The 16,279-nt window shown below is 45.2% G+C and overlaps 1 protein-coding gene across 1 annotated transcript in view; it reads right to left on the bottom strand.

Moving 5' to 3' along the window:
- DLGAP2 (DLG associated protein 2) overlaps nucleotides 1-16,279 on the bottom strand; it is a 215,229-nt gene that overhangs the window by 182,051 nt on the left and 16,899 nt on the right. The gene's annotated exons all lie outside the window — the stretch shown is intronic.

The raw sequence follows: 16,279 nt of genomic DNA, 5'->3' as shown, positions 1-16,279 counted from the left end.
ACGAAAGGACACTGAGAAACCTAGAAGTCTGACACTGTTGTCAAGGTGGTGGGGAAAATAGTGAACTGGTTAAATAGCTCTGTTACTCTCACCCCATGACATCTCTTTCACCAGGAAAGGAAACGGGAACGTTCTTTACGTAGTAATTGGAAAGAGCACCAGGATCTCTTGTCAGGTGAATAGAAGCAAGTGGCAGAACACTGCACAGTAGCCCCTGTTTTGCTTTCTGTGGTTCCAGTTACCCGCAGTCAACTGCTGTTCGAAAATAATACATGGAAAACTCCAGAAATAAATAACTCATATACTTTAAATTGTATGCCGTTTTGAGTAGTATGATGAACTCTCATGCTTTCCTGCTCTTTCCTTCTTGGGACGTGAATCATCCCTCTGTCCAGTGTATCGACCCTGTCTGTACATGCTGTCCTCTATCTGCTGTTAGTCATTTAGCAACTGGCTTGGTCATCAGATCGACTGTTGCGGTATTGCAGTGCTTGTGTTCAAGTAGCCTTTATTTTACTTAGTAGTGGCCCCAAAGAGCAAGAGTAGTAGTGCTGGCAATATAGATATGCAAAATAGAAGCCATAAAGTGCATCCTTTAAATGAAAAGATGAAAGTTCTCCACTTAATAAGGAAAGAAAAAAATTGAGCCTGCTGAGCTCAGCTCCCCCTGACCAATCTACCTGCAGGGGTAGCAGACAAGAGTGGCTAAGGGCTGGGACTCTGGGATAGGACTACAGGAGGAGCACGAGGCCGACCTGAGATTCGTCCAGAGCCACCCCCCTGGGTCAGAACTCGGGCAGCTGGCTGATTGCAAATCTGCATAGTGTCTTCTCCTTGCTGGTCTACAGAGGCTCAGGGTCTCAGCAGAGCTGAACCTGGTGGCCAGGCCATTCCTTCAAAGCCCGCAGTCATCATGTGATGATACCCTTGTACTCACTATTCTGTACTAACATAGGAAAGGGAAGCCATGTGTTTTTACAAACGATTTCAGGAACCTCAGAATGTGACTATATTTGGAGAAAGAGCCTTTAAAGAGGTAATTAAGGTAAAACAAGGTCATATAGGTGGGCCCTGATCCAATATGACTTGAGACCTTATAAGAAGAGATTAAGACACAGACATGCACAGAAGAAAGACCGTGTGAGGACACAGGCTGTCTGCAAGGTAAGGAGAGAGGCCTCGGGGGAAGCCAACCCTCACAGCACCTTGATCATGGACTTCCAGCCTCCAGAACTGTGAGAAATAAATGTGTGTTGTTTGAGCCGCTCTGTATGGGGTCCTTGTTAGTCAGCCCAAGCAGACTAGTACGGAGAGCAATTCTGCAAATGTCTAAACATGTCTACTGCCTGGAAGTGTGACTGTGGGAGGCACCAGTCTCCCTCCTCGCTGTAGGCAACAGTGTGACTCAAGCTTGTCCCCCGACAACAAACAATGACGGGTCATAACTGCATGCCAGTCTCTGCGATGGGCTTTGGGAACGTGAAGCTGAATACGACACCCTCCCTGCAGATGCTCCCATCAGGCACAGAAAGAGAAATACCACATGTTCTCACTTATTGGTGGGAGCTAAAAATAAATAAATAAACTCACGCACACACACACACACACACACACACACACACACACACACACACAAATAACCGGGGGTGGGGGAGGGGGGGAAGAAGACATAACAACTACAGTTCCTTGAAGTTGATACGACAAGCAAACAGAAAGGACATTGTTGGGTGGGAGGGAGGAGAGGGAGAAGGGAGGGAGGTTTTGGTAATGGGCCACAATAACCAACCACATTGTATATCGACAAAATAAAATTAAAAAAAATAAATAAAAGCTCACTCTGATCTCTTTGCTTGAAAGACACGGTCAGCACAACTTTGGGATCGATTCTGCTAATCCAGAATATAGATGCCACTTCACTGTTAACTTGAATGAAGGTTCCTAAAGAGGAGAAATATTTTGGAAGCACACACAGCTCAACTTCTGTTATTTCAAAGTCTGGACTTCTGGCAGTCTCAAAACCACAGCGTCTGGTGGGAAGCCAAATGTTTATGCTCCTGCATTCGCTTTTCCTGCAACCCAATGGCTTTAGATTTTCCTGGGCCCCTGACTGAAGATATAGTTCTTCCTGATTCACAGCGAAATTCAATTCGGTTACTGGATTGGTTAAGCTGAATTGTTTTATTCAGTCAATTCATTCAATACATTTCTTTTAGATGCCTGTGATGTGCAAGAATTGCTGAGACGCCAAGACGGAGGAGCCCTCAGGGAGCTACTTTGAGGTGATGTGCACAGGAGAGAGGAGACACACGTGATATCTGTGACACAAGGATGTTACTGGTGCCATAATAGACAAAAATAAAATCCAGAGGCTTAGCAAGTGTTCCAGCGTGATGGACTACTCAAGTCCTCCCTTCAGACCCGGATGCCCCCAGCGTCTGCAGCAGGTGCCGTCGGAACAAAGCTTGGTTTCCTCCTGGGGACTGTGCGGGGCTGGCCTGCTGCTGAGGAGCCCTTTCTCCCATTTTCTAAGTGATGGCTCCACAGCCCCATCTGGCCCAGAGAGCCAGGACCACCTCCGGACTGTGTGTGTCTTCGGGGTGGTGGTGGTGGGGTTGTGGCTTGGCACAGGGTGGGGTCGGCAATTCCCCAGTGTGTGCTGCAAGGCCAGGAGAGGGGCTGAGGCTGAGGTGGGAGGTGGGACAGCAGGCTCTGTGATGCCACTCGCAATCAGGTGTCGACAGTCTGTTCCCCACCATACACTGTTCTCTCCCTTGACAGAAAACCAGAGAAGCAAATTCAACTGTAACTTTTTTATTACAGTGTTTTATCTTAATATCACGCTGCTTGCTGACAGGACCACAGGACCTGTGCGGCAAAGGGAGAAACTTGTATACTCACTGTCCCCTGCCTAACTTTTTTATGTGTGAAAACTGCAAGGATGGCAAGGTGCGGCCACACTGTCAAGGCTGCCCGCTGGCTTCTGGTCCAGCCCTGACTCACACCGATGCCACTCAGTCCTGGGCCAGTGGCCCTCTTATTCCCCTGCCTGTCCTTGGCTTCTGTGGTGACTGTGAGGCACAACTGGCCAGTGTATTTAAAGTACTGTGAAACATACACAGTTGTAACCTAAATATAAAACCGTATCCATTTTATTTTGTATTGCTATTCCCTAATCTTCATTCCAAAATTTGTGACATCATAATTTTTTTACCCAAGACAACTAAAAAGAATAAATGACTGTTGTTTACTAATTAACCTGATTTATTTGCTTAGGACACATTTGGTGTATATGATTTGAAAGTTTTTCAACTTATCATTCAAAACAAGTAATTTTCACCTCCTAATCCTGCTTAGTCATTTTTCTTCTTTCTGCCAAAATAGAAGCCCCTGTATTAAGCTCCCATGTTTCACCAGCTACATTTCAAGCGTTACCTTAGATCCTTATGATAGCCATACTAGGAAGGCCTCTGCATCCCTCTTTTATTGGCAAGAAAATTAAGGCATACAGGAGATAAGAGATTTGCTGATGGCCACATGGCAGTCACAGACACCACATCTGACCCACGGCCTGTGGGGCGGGGCTTTGCTATGTGCCTTGGCAACCAGCAGGAGCTCCACACACACCATGAATTGAACAAATGGAAGGTCCCCAATCTGCAACTGCTGCTATGGCCACAGCCTCCTGATGTCCTTCAGAGTCCACTGACAAAAGACGGTCAGCTTGTTCCTGTGTTCAGCTGATCATCTCCCTACAGGGGACAGGAAGGATGGCAATGTAGTGCATATGTCTCATGGAGAAGAGCAACCCGATGTGACTGGACTCACTGGGCTAGTCTGCGTCTTTACAGCAGGAGATGTCAACAGGAAGCAAGATGGAGGGCACCGCAGACGTCCTGCAGTCCCAGCAAGCAGCAAATGGCATTCCACTGAACCCTGCTCTGTGTCCACTGCTACCGCCAGGAAATGTAAAGCATGGTGAGGGCACAGACTTCTTGTGGATTCTCTCTGCAATGTTGCTGCATCCTCCCCACCACCTTGATGCAGGTCCTTGCTCCTCTTGTAGACCTCACCAATAGCTCCCCACAGTGTCCCCACTGCTGGTGTCCACCTGCCCCTGAGGGCCACAGTGGCCTTCATGCTCAGCTTTCCCTTCTTAATGCACAGCTCTGATTTGCTGCTCCTCTTAAACAAACAAACAAACAGGGAGACAAAGTAAACCTCAAGGTCTCTGAATTTCTTCAGCATATGATTCACACTCTCCAGGCAGGCAAGGTTCTGTACAAACTGTTCTCCAGAGAACCTTCCCTCCTACTTCTCAGGTTTCTCCTTCATGGTCTAGCTGCCCCTGGTCCCTGCAGTGTGGCCTGTGCACTGTCTCTGCTCAGGGTACTGCTCAGACCCTGCCTTCTGCATGGAACAGTTTCTCTATTTCCTGTGTCCACCTGCCCCCACATCCCAATGTCCAAAGCCCACCATCTGCATCAGCTTTGTGCTGCTGCTCTAACAAATCACCACAACCTAGTGGTTGGAAAGGACTTGTGGGGAGGGAAGCATGAATAGGTGGAGCACAGAGGATTTTTTGGGCAGTGAAACTATTCTGTATGATACTACAATGGAGGCTACATGTCATTATATATTTTACCCAACCCTACCAAGAGTGGAACCTAGTGTGAACTATGGGCTTTGGATGACTATGATGTGTCTGTGTAGATTCATCAATTGTAGCAAATGCACCACCCTAATGCACGATGCTGATAATAAGGGAAGCAGTGGGCGGGGTGGGGGAAAGATATGGGAACTCTGAACTTCCTGTTCAACCTTTCTGTAAACCTAAAACTCCTCAAAAAATAAAATCTATTAATTTAAACTCACACACACATTTATATCTTAGAGTTCTGGAAATCAGAAATATGAAATAGATTCCACTGGCCTAAAATCCAGGTGGTGGCAGGGCTGTCTTCATCTCTGGAGGTCTAAGAGAGAATACATTTTCTTCCCTTTTCCAGGTGCTAAGGCCACCTGGATTCTTGGCTCAGACCTCTTCCATGTTCAAGGCCATCAGTAGTTGGTCTGTCTCATATCACATCACCCTGAGTCTGACTCTTCTATCCTCATCAAGGACCCTGTGACGACATTGGGTTTACCAGATAGTCCAGGAAAATCTTCTTATTCAAAGTCAGTTGTTTCGCTCCCCCAACACTCCCTGTGTTCACAGCCTAGTTCACAGCCCCCACTCCATGTGCTCTGATTCTTTTGTTTGTATGTTTGCTTTCCTCACTGGGCCATGAAACTTGTCCATCTTGCTTGGCCATAGTGGATGACCGATCAATAGGTGACGAATCATTGATGCACACAGACATGACCAAAGGATGTCCCTGTATAATTAGCAAACATGCTCATCAGATGTTATGGCCAGGCCCACGGCATGTCCGAGTATGGAAAAGACACGAAGAGCGTGCCCACCACTCAGGAACAGAAGAGCCCACCATGGAGAAGACCCCTCTTTCATGCAGAGCTGGCAGTGGTGGCAGATGCCTCCCTGCTACTGTGAGGCAGCTGAGATTTCATCCTCCTGCATAGACTGAAAACTAAGCCTTAGAACATTGATGTCACACAGGCAGGATGCAGCTCAGGGGTCTGGGATCCCAATCTCCCCACACTTTCCTGCTCTGCTGCTGTAAAGGAAGTGGCTCCTCCAGAGCCTCAAGCCATCAGCTTTGGATAAAAACGACTTGTAACCTGACTAAGGAAACTGTGAGGACAGAACTTGAGTATTCTCACTGCTCCTGGGGCCTGCCGGTCTGGGCTTTTCACAGGCAGCCAAACTATGGAAACCACACCCACACAGAACTTCTTGGTGCTTCTCTTGGGGTGTGAAACATTGAGTTTATATTTAGGCAAGAGGTGTAGTCTGCGAGGAGGGGCAGCAGAGCATGGGGGAAGGAAAGGTGAGGAGAGAACAGAGGCTCAGGGACATAAAAAAGGTTAAACAAGGGGAGTTAGGGTTTTTTCTCATTGACACAAGAGGATTCAGTTTGATATTGGAGGTGCTCAGTTTCCCTGGGCTCAGATTTCAGGACACACCTCTGGGTTTCCTGCCACTCCCTGAGGTCTCGGGTCTCGTCCTCTGAGCCCTCCCCTAGAGGAAAGTTACTTTTGCCAGTTAGACCTATTTTCAGCACCAACAAGGGGAAAATGAGACCACAAGGGGCTGGATTATGCAAATCCAGTGGCTGCTAAGTAGAAAGGGGTCATACAACTCTGGTGATTGGATGACTTTCCATTAGAGGTACCAGAGAGCACAGACTATTCTTGAATAGCCTGGTGCATGTGATAGGGTCTGACCAATGAACATGCTCCAAGAATAGTACAACTGAGCATGTGCAAGACTAATGCTACATAGCTGGGAAATACTCGCTTAGCTGAATATTCATTAGATGGTGAAACTATAAAAGCCGAATCCCAGTAGAAGACGGGGCTGCTGCTCACTCTCCAGGAGCCAGACCATACTCTGCCTGTGGAGTGCATGTTTCTTTCTCTATGTATCAAACTTACTCTCAGCAAAGGGCTGCTCACTCTCTTGAGCCAGCCTGCACTCTACTGAACTTCAAGTATGTATTTCTTACTTTTATGTTAAACTTGGTGTGGGCCCGGCTGAGTCTCTGGAGCTATGCCTGCACTCTCTCTGTGAAATCTGTATCTCTTATGCATTATATTAAATCTGTTCTCACTTTCTACTTTGACTCTGCTCTTGAATTCTTTCCTGTGGTGAAGCCAAGAACCTGGTAAGAGAACAGGGTGGGATGAGGCCAATGATTGGGCCCCCTGGACCCTACCTCAGACACCAAGTGTGTGCCTTTCCATACAAAGGCTCTTGGTGAAGAGGAAATAAAATATTGAGCGACGAGAGAGCCTTTAAATTTTCTATTGAAACCAACCTCTAATTTCAAAGCTCTTTCAGCATCCCCAAATCTCAGGCCTACCTGTCCTGCTCCAGAAATCCTGTTAATGAACCTTGTTATGTGAAATATGGAAATTTAGGCAGTAAACCTGTAGCTACTGTTTGATGTACAAAGTATAGGTTTTGATTTTTCTTTTTTTTAAGATTTCCATGTAGACAAGGATGGTAGAAATTTTGGTTTTCAGGTACAGAATGAAACAACACCTCAGCAAAAAGCTGTTAATTTCTGTGCTCTTTAATTTATGGAGAGCCATTACTAACTTATTGGAAGCCCTCTCTGTTTTCTACCAACCACAGTTGAGATATTATTTACTTCTGACACCTTGTCATATCAGATATTACAACTTAAACATTCCTATACATTCCCTAGACTGTGAGCTCCTTCAAAGCAGGAACCACGTGCTGTCTGTCTTCTGCTCATTGCCCAAGTGCCTGGAACTTAATATGTACTCCGGTATTCAGAATTAACCGGAGAACACAGGGTTGGAAGACTTTGGAAAACAGAGGACCCTCCAAGCCATAGCTGGTCTTATCTTAGTGGTGTGGTGAGAAGACCATGGGCATTGGAGGGAGAATTCATTTTACTAAACATTCAGAGATCATCCAGCACTGTTTAGTGTGTGTGTATATATATATATATTTATACACGTGTGTGCGCGCACGCACACACACACACCAGGGTGCTTCAAAAAGTTCACGGAAAAATAGAATTAAAAGATAATATGAATCTTTCCATGAACCTTTTGAAGTACCTCATGTATGTGTGTATATATATATATACATGCATGTGTATATATGTATTTATATAAACATACACACATATGTGTGCCCATGTGTATACACACACATATCTATATAATCAATTAAAAATTATTTTTTGGTAGCCAAAGATGCCAAGTTACAAATACCTAACATTGGTCTGATCCGATTCTCAGAACCACTATATAATTTATATATTATGGACAATATTTGATAACTAAGAAAAGTAAGGCTGACTCAGTAAACTTACTTAATAACCATAATAAATGGCAGAGAGAAATCAAATACATATTATCTGAGCTCAAATCTACTACAAACACTCAAGTTGCTGGGCAACATGGGTCCAGTCACAGCTCAGTCAGTTATTCACTGACTGTTGTTTGACAGGTCACTTGAGCCTTTGAGACTGAATTTCTTTAAAAATAGGATGCTCGGCACCTCTGTGCTGCTGTGAAGCTCAAATGCTGTATCGATGTCGGCTTGGCTCTATGTAACTTGTATATACACACCATCAAAACAGGTATTAGGTAACTTACTTTTTCTCTTCATAATTTGTATTTTAAAGTCCATTTTTAACTAATACTTAGTCTGCTACAGCCAGAGAATAGACCATTTGAAGATAAAAACAAACAAAAAAACGTAAGAGCCAATATGCTACATCCTGGCAAATAAAGATGAAGCAGACAGATCTCATTATGACCAAAATGCAATTTGGGAACAGCAGTCATTGTAGCCAGGGCCGAACATCAGCAAACTCGATTTTGTGTCCAATTGGAAGACTAAATGGTACAGACAAGTTGCATAACAAAAAAACGGAGCACTCAATAACCTAGACATGTTCGTGGGATTGCTCCAAATACAGCTGTCTGAGATACATCAGACTCCATAATGTAGCAATGGCTATCAGTTTTAATCCCTTTTAAATTTGTCTACAGATGTCATTTCCACAAAGCTGCCTTGAGTGAAATTCAGTTAGTGTGTTGTTGCCAGTGACGGGCATTCATTCTGGCAATCTCCCAAGGGCAAACACCCTGCTGTGGAATGGTCATTTTAGGCAATACTCCCTAATCCCCCATCTGTATTCCATTACTCCCGAAGGGCCACATTACAATGCCAGGGTCTTGTTTTTGAAAAATAAACTTACATTTGTGACTTCTAATCCAACCAGCAGATGGATATCAACTTTTCCCTTATTTTCATGTTTTACTAAAAACCCAAGTGTAACGCAAGAGTGTTGCAAATGCTGCCTCCTGCCACAATTGAGACAATCATATCCAGAATCACATAATCACCTATTTTAGAACTTGGGGCATTTTTGCAGGTATGTGCCTGCATTTGGATGGAGGGAGGCCCCTTGCTAGTGGATGGGGGAGGGTATCTATTCAGAGAAGTGCTCTTCAGTAGTTTTCTGAAGAAGGCAGCTCTTTCACTCTGTCTTGGAGGTTAAACGGGCTTGACAGAGGGAGGCTGCGGCTCAGTGCCATGGCTGGTGGAGGGGACCACAGTGGATGTGGAAGTGATGGGAAGCATTAGGTGGGGGCATGACTGTGCATTGGGGCACTGAGGCGCAAAGGCTGCTCTGCAGTCGCCTTCCTGTCACCCACCCTCTGAGCTCGTCCTGGGCTCCTCGTCCTTTCTCCCATCCCTGTCTAGGGCCGGCCATTCTGAGTCTGCCCCATCCTCGTCTCTTTTCCAAGCTCCCAACCCCCAGACTTTCAGCTTCTCTGTCTTTCCTCACATAGCTGCCAGAATTCCCTTTCTAACATCATAACTCTTCCAAAAGATAGAAGGAAACACAACTTCCACGGTTCCATCACCTTCCTTCTGCAGATGATCCTCTGCAAGCCAGTGGTCTGTCCAACCTCCTGCCCTGGCTGCTTACTCCTCCTCTCCCCCAGGCAGCCCTGGGGAGCTGTGGAAGTGGAGGGTTGGCACGAGTATCCAGGCGAGGTGAGCACTGTGGAGTGGGTGTGTCCGTCCTGTGGAGCTGCTTTCTGCTGATGCCAGCTCTCCCCATCTTTCAAAAGCAGCCAGAAATTTGGTCTATCAAGGAGAATCTTTTTTACTTTTTTGTTTGCTCAATTGGTTTAAAGAACACCATGGGGGCCACATAAAATGCATCAGAGGCATAACAGAGTCATCAAGCTGCCAATCTGCAAGCTCTGCACGAGACAAACGATTCTCAAACTGTGTTGACCGTGAATCCTTTTCTCCTGTGTTGACTGCTCAGAGGTACAGACTCACTCCTTGGGACAGAGGCTTGGAGCCCAGCTCTAGCTGCAGGGACAGACCTCGGATGCCCCGCATGGCTTCCCTCCTGTGTGTCCCGCCTCCATGGCCCTTCTTTACAGTTCTGGCACTAGTGATGCCAGAGGCATGTTTTAGGGCACCCTAAAACATCAGGCCCTCAGTAAACGCCTCTGTAGGGGCCACCTCAAGGGAACAGAGACAGGAGCAATTATGTTTGTAATTTTACCAAACTCCTCGTACTGTCAGCGTTTTATCACATGCCTGTTACCCTCTCTGGATGCCGAACCGAGGAAAGAGACGGTGTCTTGCTCACCAGCACCGCCTTTCATAACCGGACACAGCCTGGGATGAGACGTGTGCCCTGCAGGGGGAGGGCCCTGCCAGCTCTCCAGCCTCCTCCTCCCACCACTTGATGGGCTGTCCACATTTGAAGCACCACGCTCCTTCTCAGCTTAGTTGCATTTATCCAGGCATGTCAAACTCTCTAGCAGGCCTGTTCTCTTGGGTAACCCTCCCTGCCTCTGGTAGTGGGCTCAGCCACAGCCTCACTCAGGTCTCCTTCTCTACCCTCTGCTTGTCCTCTCTGGGTCACGCCCACTCCTGTGGCAGTTACATCTTTCCTTCTCTAGACCTTTGTGGGCCAACACAGCCGCCGCTAGTAATCAATTTAGTTCCTCAGCCACACCAGCCACATTTCAAGTTGCGAGAGCCACACCTGGCTGATGATGACCATACTGGATGCTGCATCTCATCTCAGAAGGTTCTATGGGATGGGTGCCCTGGGCTGCTGCACATCAAGGACAGAAGCGGAGTCTTTGGCTTATTCTCTGCCCTGCCCAGAGCCCAGCACAGTGCCTGGCACGGTGTGCACCCTTCATGCCTGTTTGTTTAAAATAGGAGTAAAAATGCTCATTGTCTGTTGAATACGGGAGGGAAGGAGGAACTGGTCTTGGAGCCAGGACACCTGAGTATGGATCCGCACCAGCTCCTAACAGCAGTGCAAGGCTTAGGCTCACGATTTCCTTTCGTAGAATGAAGACTGGACTTTCGAGGCTGCTGCTTTTAAAATGGGAAGGTTCTTCTGAGTTGCTCTGGCCCTTATCACCATGGGCGTTGCACAAAGGCTTCCTCACTTCCTTACACACACACCAGGACTGGTAGCTACTGTCAGGCCCTTCCTGTAGGAGACTGGATACGGCTTTTCATTTTTAATTTTTTAAAAAGCAAACAGAACAAAACATATTCACTCATCAACTTGTCGCTGGAGGGGGCTTCACAGAGACAAGTGAATCTCAGTATAAAAACATTCAAGCTTGATGGTCTGTCACAGGGTGGCCCAGCCGCCCAATTTGGCAAGCTCACTTTAATTGCCAGTACGTGGAACATGAAAGAGCATGTCATGCTCCCTTCCTGGAGTGACTATGCAATGCACATTGCAGGTCTTCCTCCTCCCTCTTTAACAAAAGGGAGGCTTCACAGAAGCCACTGCCACTGCCACTGCCACTCCTGAGACCTGGTTGGTCCTTTGTGTGCTCTGGGCAGACGTGCCTGACTTGAATCCTGTCCCCAGCATTGCTCTGCAGAGCCCCTCCTGACATGTGTCGCCTCCCACCACCCACAGATGTGCTGTCTTTCATGCCGCACCCCTGCTGCAACACTGCTCCGCTTTCTAACCATGTGCTCCTGTGCTGTCCACAATCTGTGACTGCTCCAACCAGGGCCCTTATGGTTTCTCACTAAACTCTTACCAGGAAAGGTGAAGGCACAAATCTAGAGAGATCCTTCTGGTCATATTTACAAAGATGATAAAATAATCTTAATGTCATTAATATGAAGATCAATTAGACAAAATGATGGAAGATGAGATGTACCAATTATATGCCGTTTAAATAATCCAGTATACTTTACATTCATCCATTCAGAAAACTAAACATTTGAATGAGTCAAGTTCTCTGCTAGATGCTGGGAAACACAGAACAGACATTAAAGAAGTCCATCGCACAGTTCTGAGTGAATGACAGCAGGAAGCAGACTGGAGGGTCAGACAAGGCAGGCATCTGTGTGTCTGCATGTTGTGTATGTGTGTCCACATGTGGATGTATGTCTATGCATGTAAGCATGTGTCCATGCACGTATGTGCTTTTATACATGTCTTCATATTTGTTCAGTTATGCATGTACCTGCATGGGCATGTCTGTGTGTTTGTGTGCATGTGTGAGTATATGTGTGTGAGTCTGTATGTGCATGTATATTTGTGTGTCTGTGCACATGAGTGTGCCTATGTATGTGTCACATGTTTGTGTGTGCATGTCTGTGAGAGTCTGCTTGTGTTTGTGTATACACATGTGAATGTGCATTCATATGTATGTGTGTGCATCCACATATGTGCCCGTGTGCATGTATGCACATGTTCATGTATGTGCCCGGGTGCATGTGTGCAGATACATGGGTGTGTGCATATATGTGCATGTATGTGTGCATATGTGTTGACTGTCATGTCTATCTTAAGGGAAGGGAGAGAGACTTGGTTTCTCCCAGCTCCTGCCAGGAAGCTTCTATGCTGGTTACTCTTGCAAAGATAGTTTTTTCCGTTATAAGAAAGGAAGACCCCTCAATCATGCAGACTTATGCACCAAGGTGAGTTTGCTCATCAGCCACAAAACAATAACAGCAGTTTGTCACTTCAAATGCTTTCAATGTCTTACTCCTTTTTTATTTTCTCTTTTGTTAGATTCATTTGTCAGACCATCTTCTACATGTCAGCTTCCCCATGTACTTCCAGGCCACTGGCTTTGTCATCCACAGGTGATCTTCACTCCTGGTTGTCCCTTTTTTAATCTATCACTCCATTCCGCCACTCATCTTTGCTAAACCATTTCTGGGCTGCGTCACTCTGAGCACTAACGTACACATCTCAGGCCTGGCCTCCCCTAACTACCCTGTTGGGGAATCCAGTAGCATACACGGTTTAGGAGCTTGGCCTCAGAGGCGGAAGGCTAAGTACAAATGCGTGCTCCGATACTCGCTGCCAGCAAGGCCTCAGTCTTCATGCTCACCTTCCAAATGGGACGACAGTGGCACCGGCTGCCACGCAGTTGAGGAGAGGACAATTACATCAGTTAGTACGAGGGAAGTGCTTTGAACAGTGTCTGGAACATGAGAAATGCCCCTTAAATGGTTGATGTAGGTCTCATCAAGCACCTGGCCCACAGTTGTAATATTTACTTAAACATTAATGCTATTCATATTAAAATCTTTTATATTCTCCCACCCAACATAAATTATTTCACAATGTTCTATGGATATAGTTGCTACCAAACTGAATTTTGTCATCATTGAGTTTAAAAAATGGAGTTTAAAATGCACTCTTGGATTCTGTACTATGTGTGACAGAAAGCAGAAAACATGTGCATAGTACTTAAAAATACTTGGGCTGTTTAGGGGTAACCTTCTCTTTGTCGCATGCAGGTGGCCTTCCAGGAAGAATGGTATAAGAAACAAAACGAGAGTTGAATTTGAACTCAGGCAGGGAGAGGACATTTTGTACTGGCGAGGAATTGTCTCCTCTTCCCTACTTTGAATTCCTCACTGTCCAATTAGGCGCAGACCTTGCTTCTCCCTGATGCTGTTCATCACAGTGAGAGGCCATCTAATGTCTGCAGAGCTCTTCTCTGGAGTGGGAGGCGCTGGAAAGCATGCTTGTCAAAGCAAATCTAAATGCCCCCACATAACCTCAGAGAACCAGGGATTGTGAGAGAATACATGAGCTATTGACATCTTCCAGTTCAAGATCTAATAGCATGTTGTAAATAGTAGGGGTTCAACAAATACCTGAAAGAATGGATAAGTGAACGAACGAATGAATACACAGATGGATCTTTGACTTCCGTCGTCACTGTTTGGAAGAAGACTGCTTGGAGTGCTGGACATTGGAATATATTTATGTACCACATGACCCTTGGAGAAACTGGGTGAAGAGTGCCCAGGACTTCTCTGTACTATTTTTGCCACTTCCTGTAAATCTACATTTATTAAAAAGTGTTTCTTTTAGTTTTGTGGAACGGAGTATAATTAGGGAGCTTTTACTGTGGAAGGTTGTAGATCCCAAAGGGCTTCTGTGGTCAGGTGAGCTTAGTGAAATTTCACCTCAATTTCTAGGTTCAGAAATTCCATCTTGTCAGTTTCCATCCAGCCCACCACTCTCTCAGAGATTGGCACGTGCCACATCACTAGAGGCTAGCGTTTGAACAGACAGATGGTGTCGAGGAGGGCAGGTGGCACCGGTGGCACAGAGTGTGCCTGCACCCCTCTCCCACCTGCTGCTGCCGCTGCGCTGGAAGTGCAGACATTTATCTCTGTAATGCCTACATAGGCTGACACCTGGGGCCCTGTGGTCCACGCTATCCTCCTTTGCTATGTCCCTGATGCCAATATGTGCTCTTGGAGAGCACGTGATGGCTAAGCGGTCGCATCTCAGGCTCACACTTTCCACAATCAGGGTAACTGGGAAGCCAAATTAGAAACTTGGATTGTGACTTTTCTTTAGAAAATGTTAGTCTTTGTCACACAGTTTGTTTAACTAATCTTCAGATTAATAAGTAAAAGTTGTCAGAACCTGCTGAGGTTTCTGTTTCATGGACGTAGCACAGAGTTAGGCCACCCATGCATTTGCAGTCAGGTGGACTTTCCAAAATTCCCAGCAAGGAGAATTGCGGGGCTAGACCAACTGCTATGTTGTTTTTAATTATTGACCTCAGTGAAAGTTCTCATTGTCACATTAGGTTGCTGTGAATTGCTTGCTTCACTCAAGTGTATGGGATATCATATGTGCAACCTGAGTGTTTGGGGCTGTGATTGTCAGATGCTAGACCTTAAAGTTGGGATGCATCAAGGGTCAAGATGTAACCATCACATGTCTACTGCTGAGGCACCCCTTATACCTCCAATAACTTATCCACAGTTGGTGTGGACAGTGATATCTAACTGGCGATGTTCCACTTACGAAATTGTGCGAAATAAACAACTGTGATCATGTTGTCAAATGAAATATAATAAAATTCATGGATTATTTTAAAGTTTATAAGACATGATTCTATTTGAAATTTGTCTGTAGAAGCTCTCATTCTTCTCTTATAATGTAACTAAGTTTATTTGCTAGCAATAGGCTTTCTGCAAAGCTAGTAACTGGGTTCTATTTCAGTTGTTTCTACCAAGTTCTTCTCTCATTGAAAGATGGATCATTTAGGGGAAGGGGGCCATGAGGCCTTTACCCTGCCTACATGGATGCTTAACAAGCATGAGGGGCACTGATCTCAGGGAGCCTTCTAAAAGATTGTTAGTTAGATGTTTAACTAATGCTAATTATGGCTATTATTTATTTAATATCATGTTTGAGATTTGGTAGAGATAAGGTTTACATAATATGTGCGCGCCTTTTGTCATACTTTGATAAGACTTGGAACATAGTATTTCTCTTTTCAATTCCTAAACTGATTTTAGTTCATCTTTGTTCATGTGACATATTGTTTGTGGTAGAATAGAGGGCCCTCATTCCCATGGGAGACAGTGATCCACTTTGGAAAGTTATTTTTCAGCTCCATATTGCAGTGAAAATGGGGAGACTTGTATTATAAAAAAAAGGGTTTTAAGCTGAATTAATTAATGCCCTTAGGAGAACAAATAGTGATTGAGAAGATGAAACATTCTGACAGATTTATATGTAGAAGCTTAATCATTAGGTGTGCCAAATTGATTAGGCAAATTAACCTATGCATATATGCATGTTCTGTGCTTATTTCAAATACAATTTCTTATTAATTACAAAATACCTAATTCAATTTCATGTGTCAAACACAATATCTGCCTTTTGTTGAAAAATTAGATGTACTGGACCCAGATATATGATATTTTGGTTTCCTTGAGGAAGCAGCATGTGTAGTCAAAAGATTCCACCCATGTTTGGCTTAGTTCAGACATGGAATGGCCACTAATTCATCAGTGACCTTGTATGTCATCTCTGAGCTTCAGTCCCCTCACCTGCAGAATGAGAATGATAATCCTATGTCCCTCATAGGTCTGCTGTGGGATTAACTATATTGAACTAAGGTGCCCAGAAAAAAGCAGAGAATTCCTCCATTTTATTTGATCTTTGTTTTGTTAAGCGACTGGCACCTTCTCATGCTTGACACCACTTTCATGGACTGGCACAACCATTGAGATTTGGTAAAATTTCTCAAAATCCCAGAGAAAGTAGCAGTACATCTGCCACTTTCCATTTTTCACAAACTACAGAGTTCTCTGGAAGCCTAA

This window comes from Cynocephalus volans, chromosome 1, assembly GCF_027409185.1.
Source record: "Cynocephalus volans isolate mCynVol1 chromosome 1, mCynVol1.pri, whole genome shotgun sequence".
In the NCBI taxonomy this organism is placed as follows: domain Eukaryota; kingdom Metazoa; phylum Chordata; class Mammalia; order Dermoptera; family Cynocephalidae; genus Cynocephalus; species Cynocephalus volans.
The sequence above is the reverse complement of the archived record's forward strand: the minus strand, read 5'-3'. Positions and strand labels throughout refer to the sequence as shown.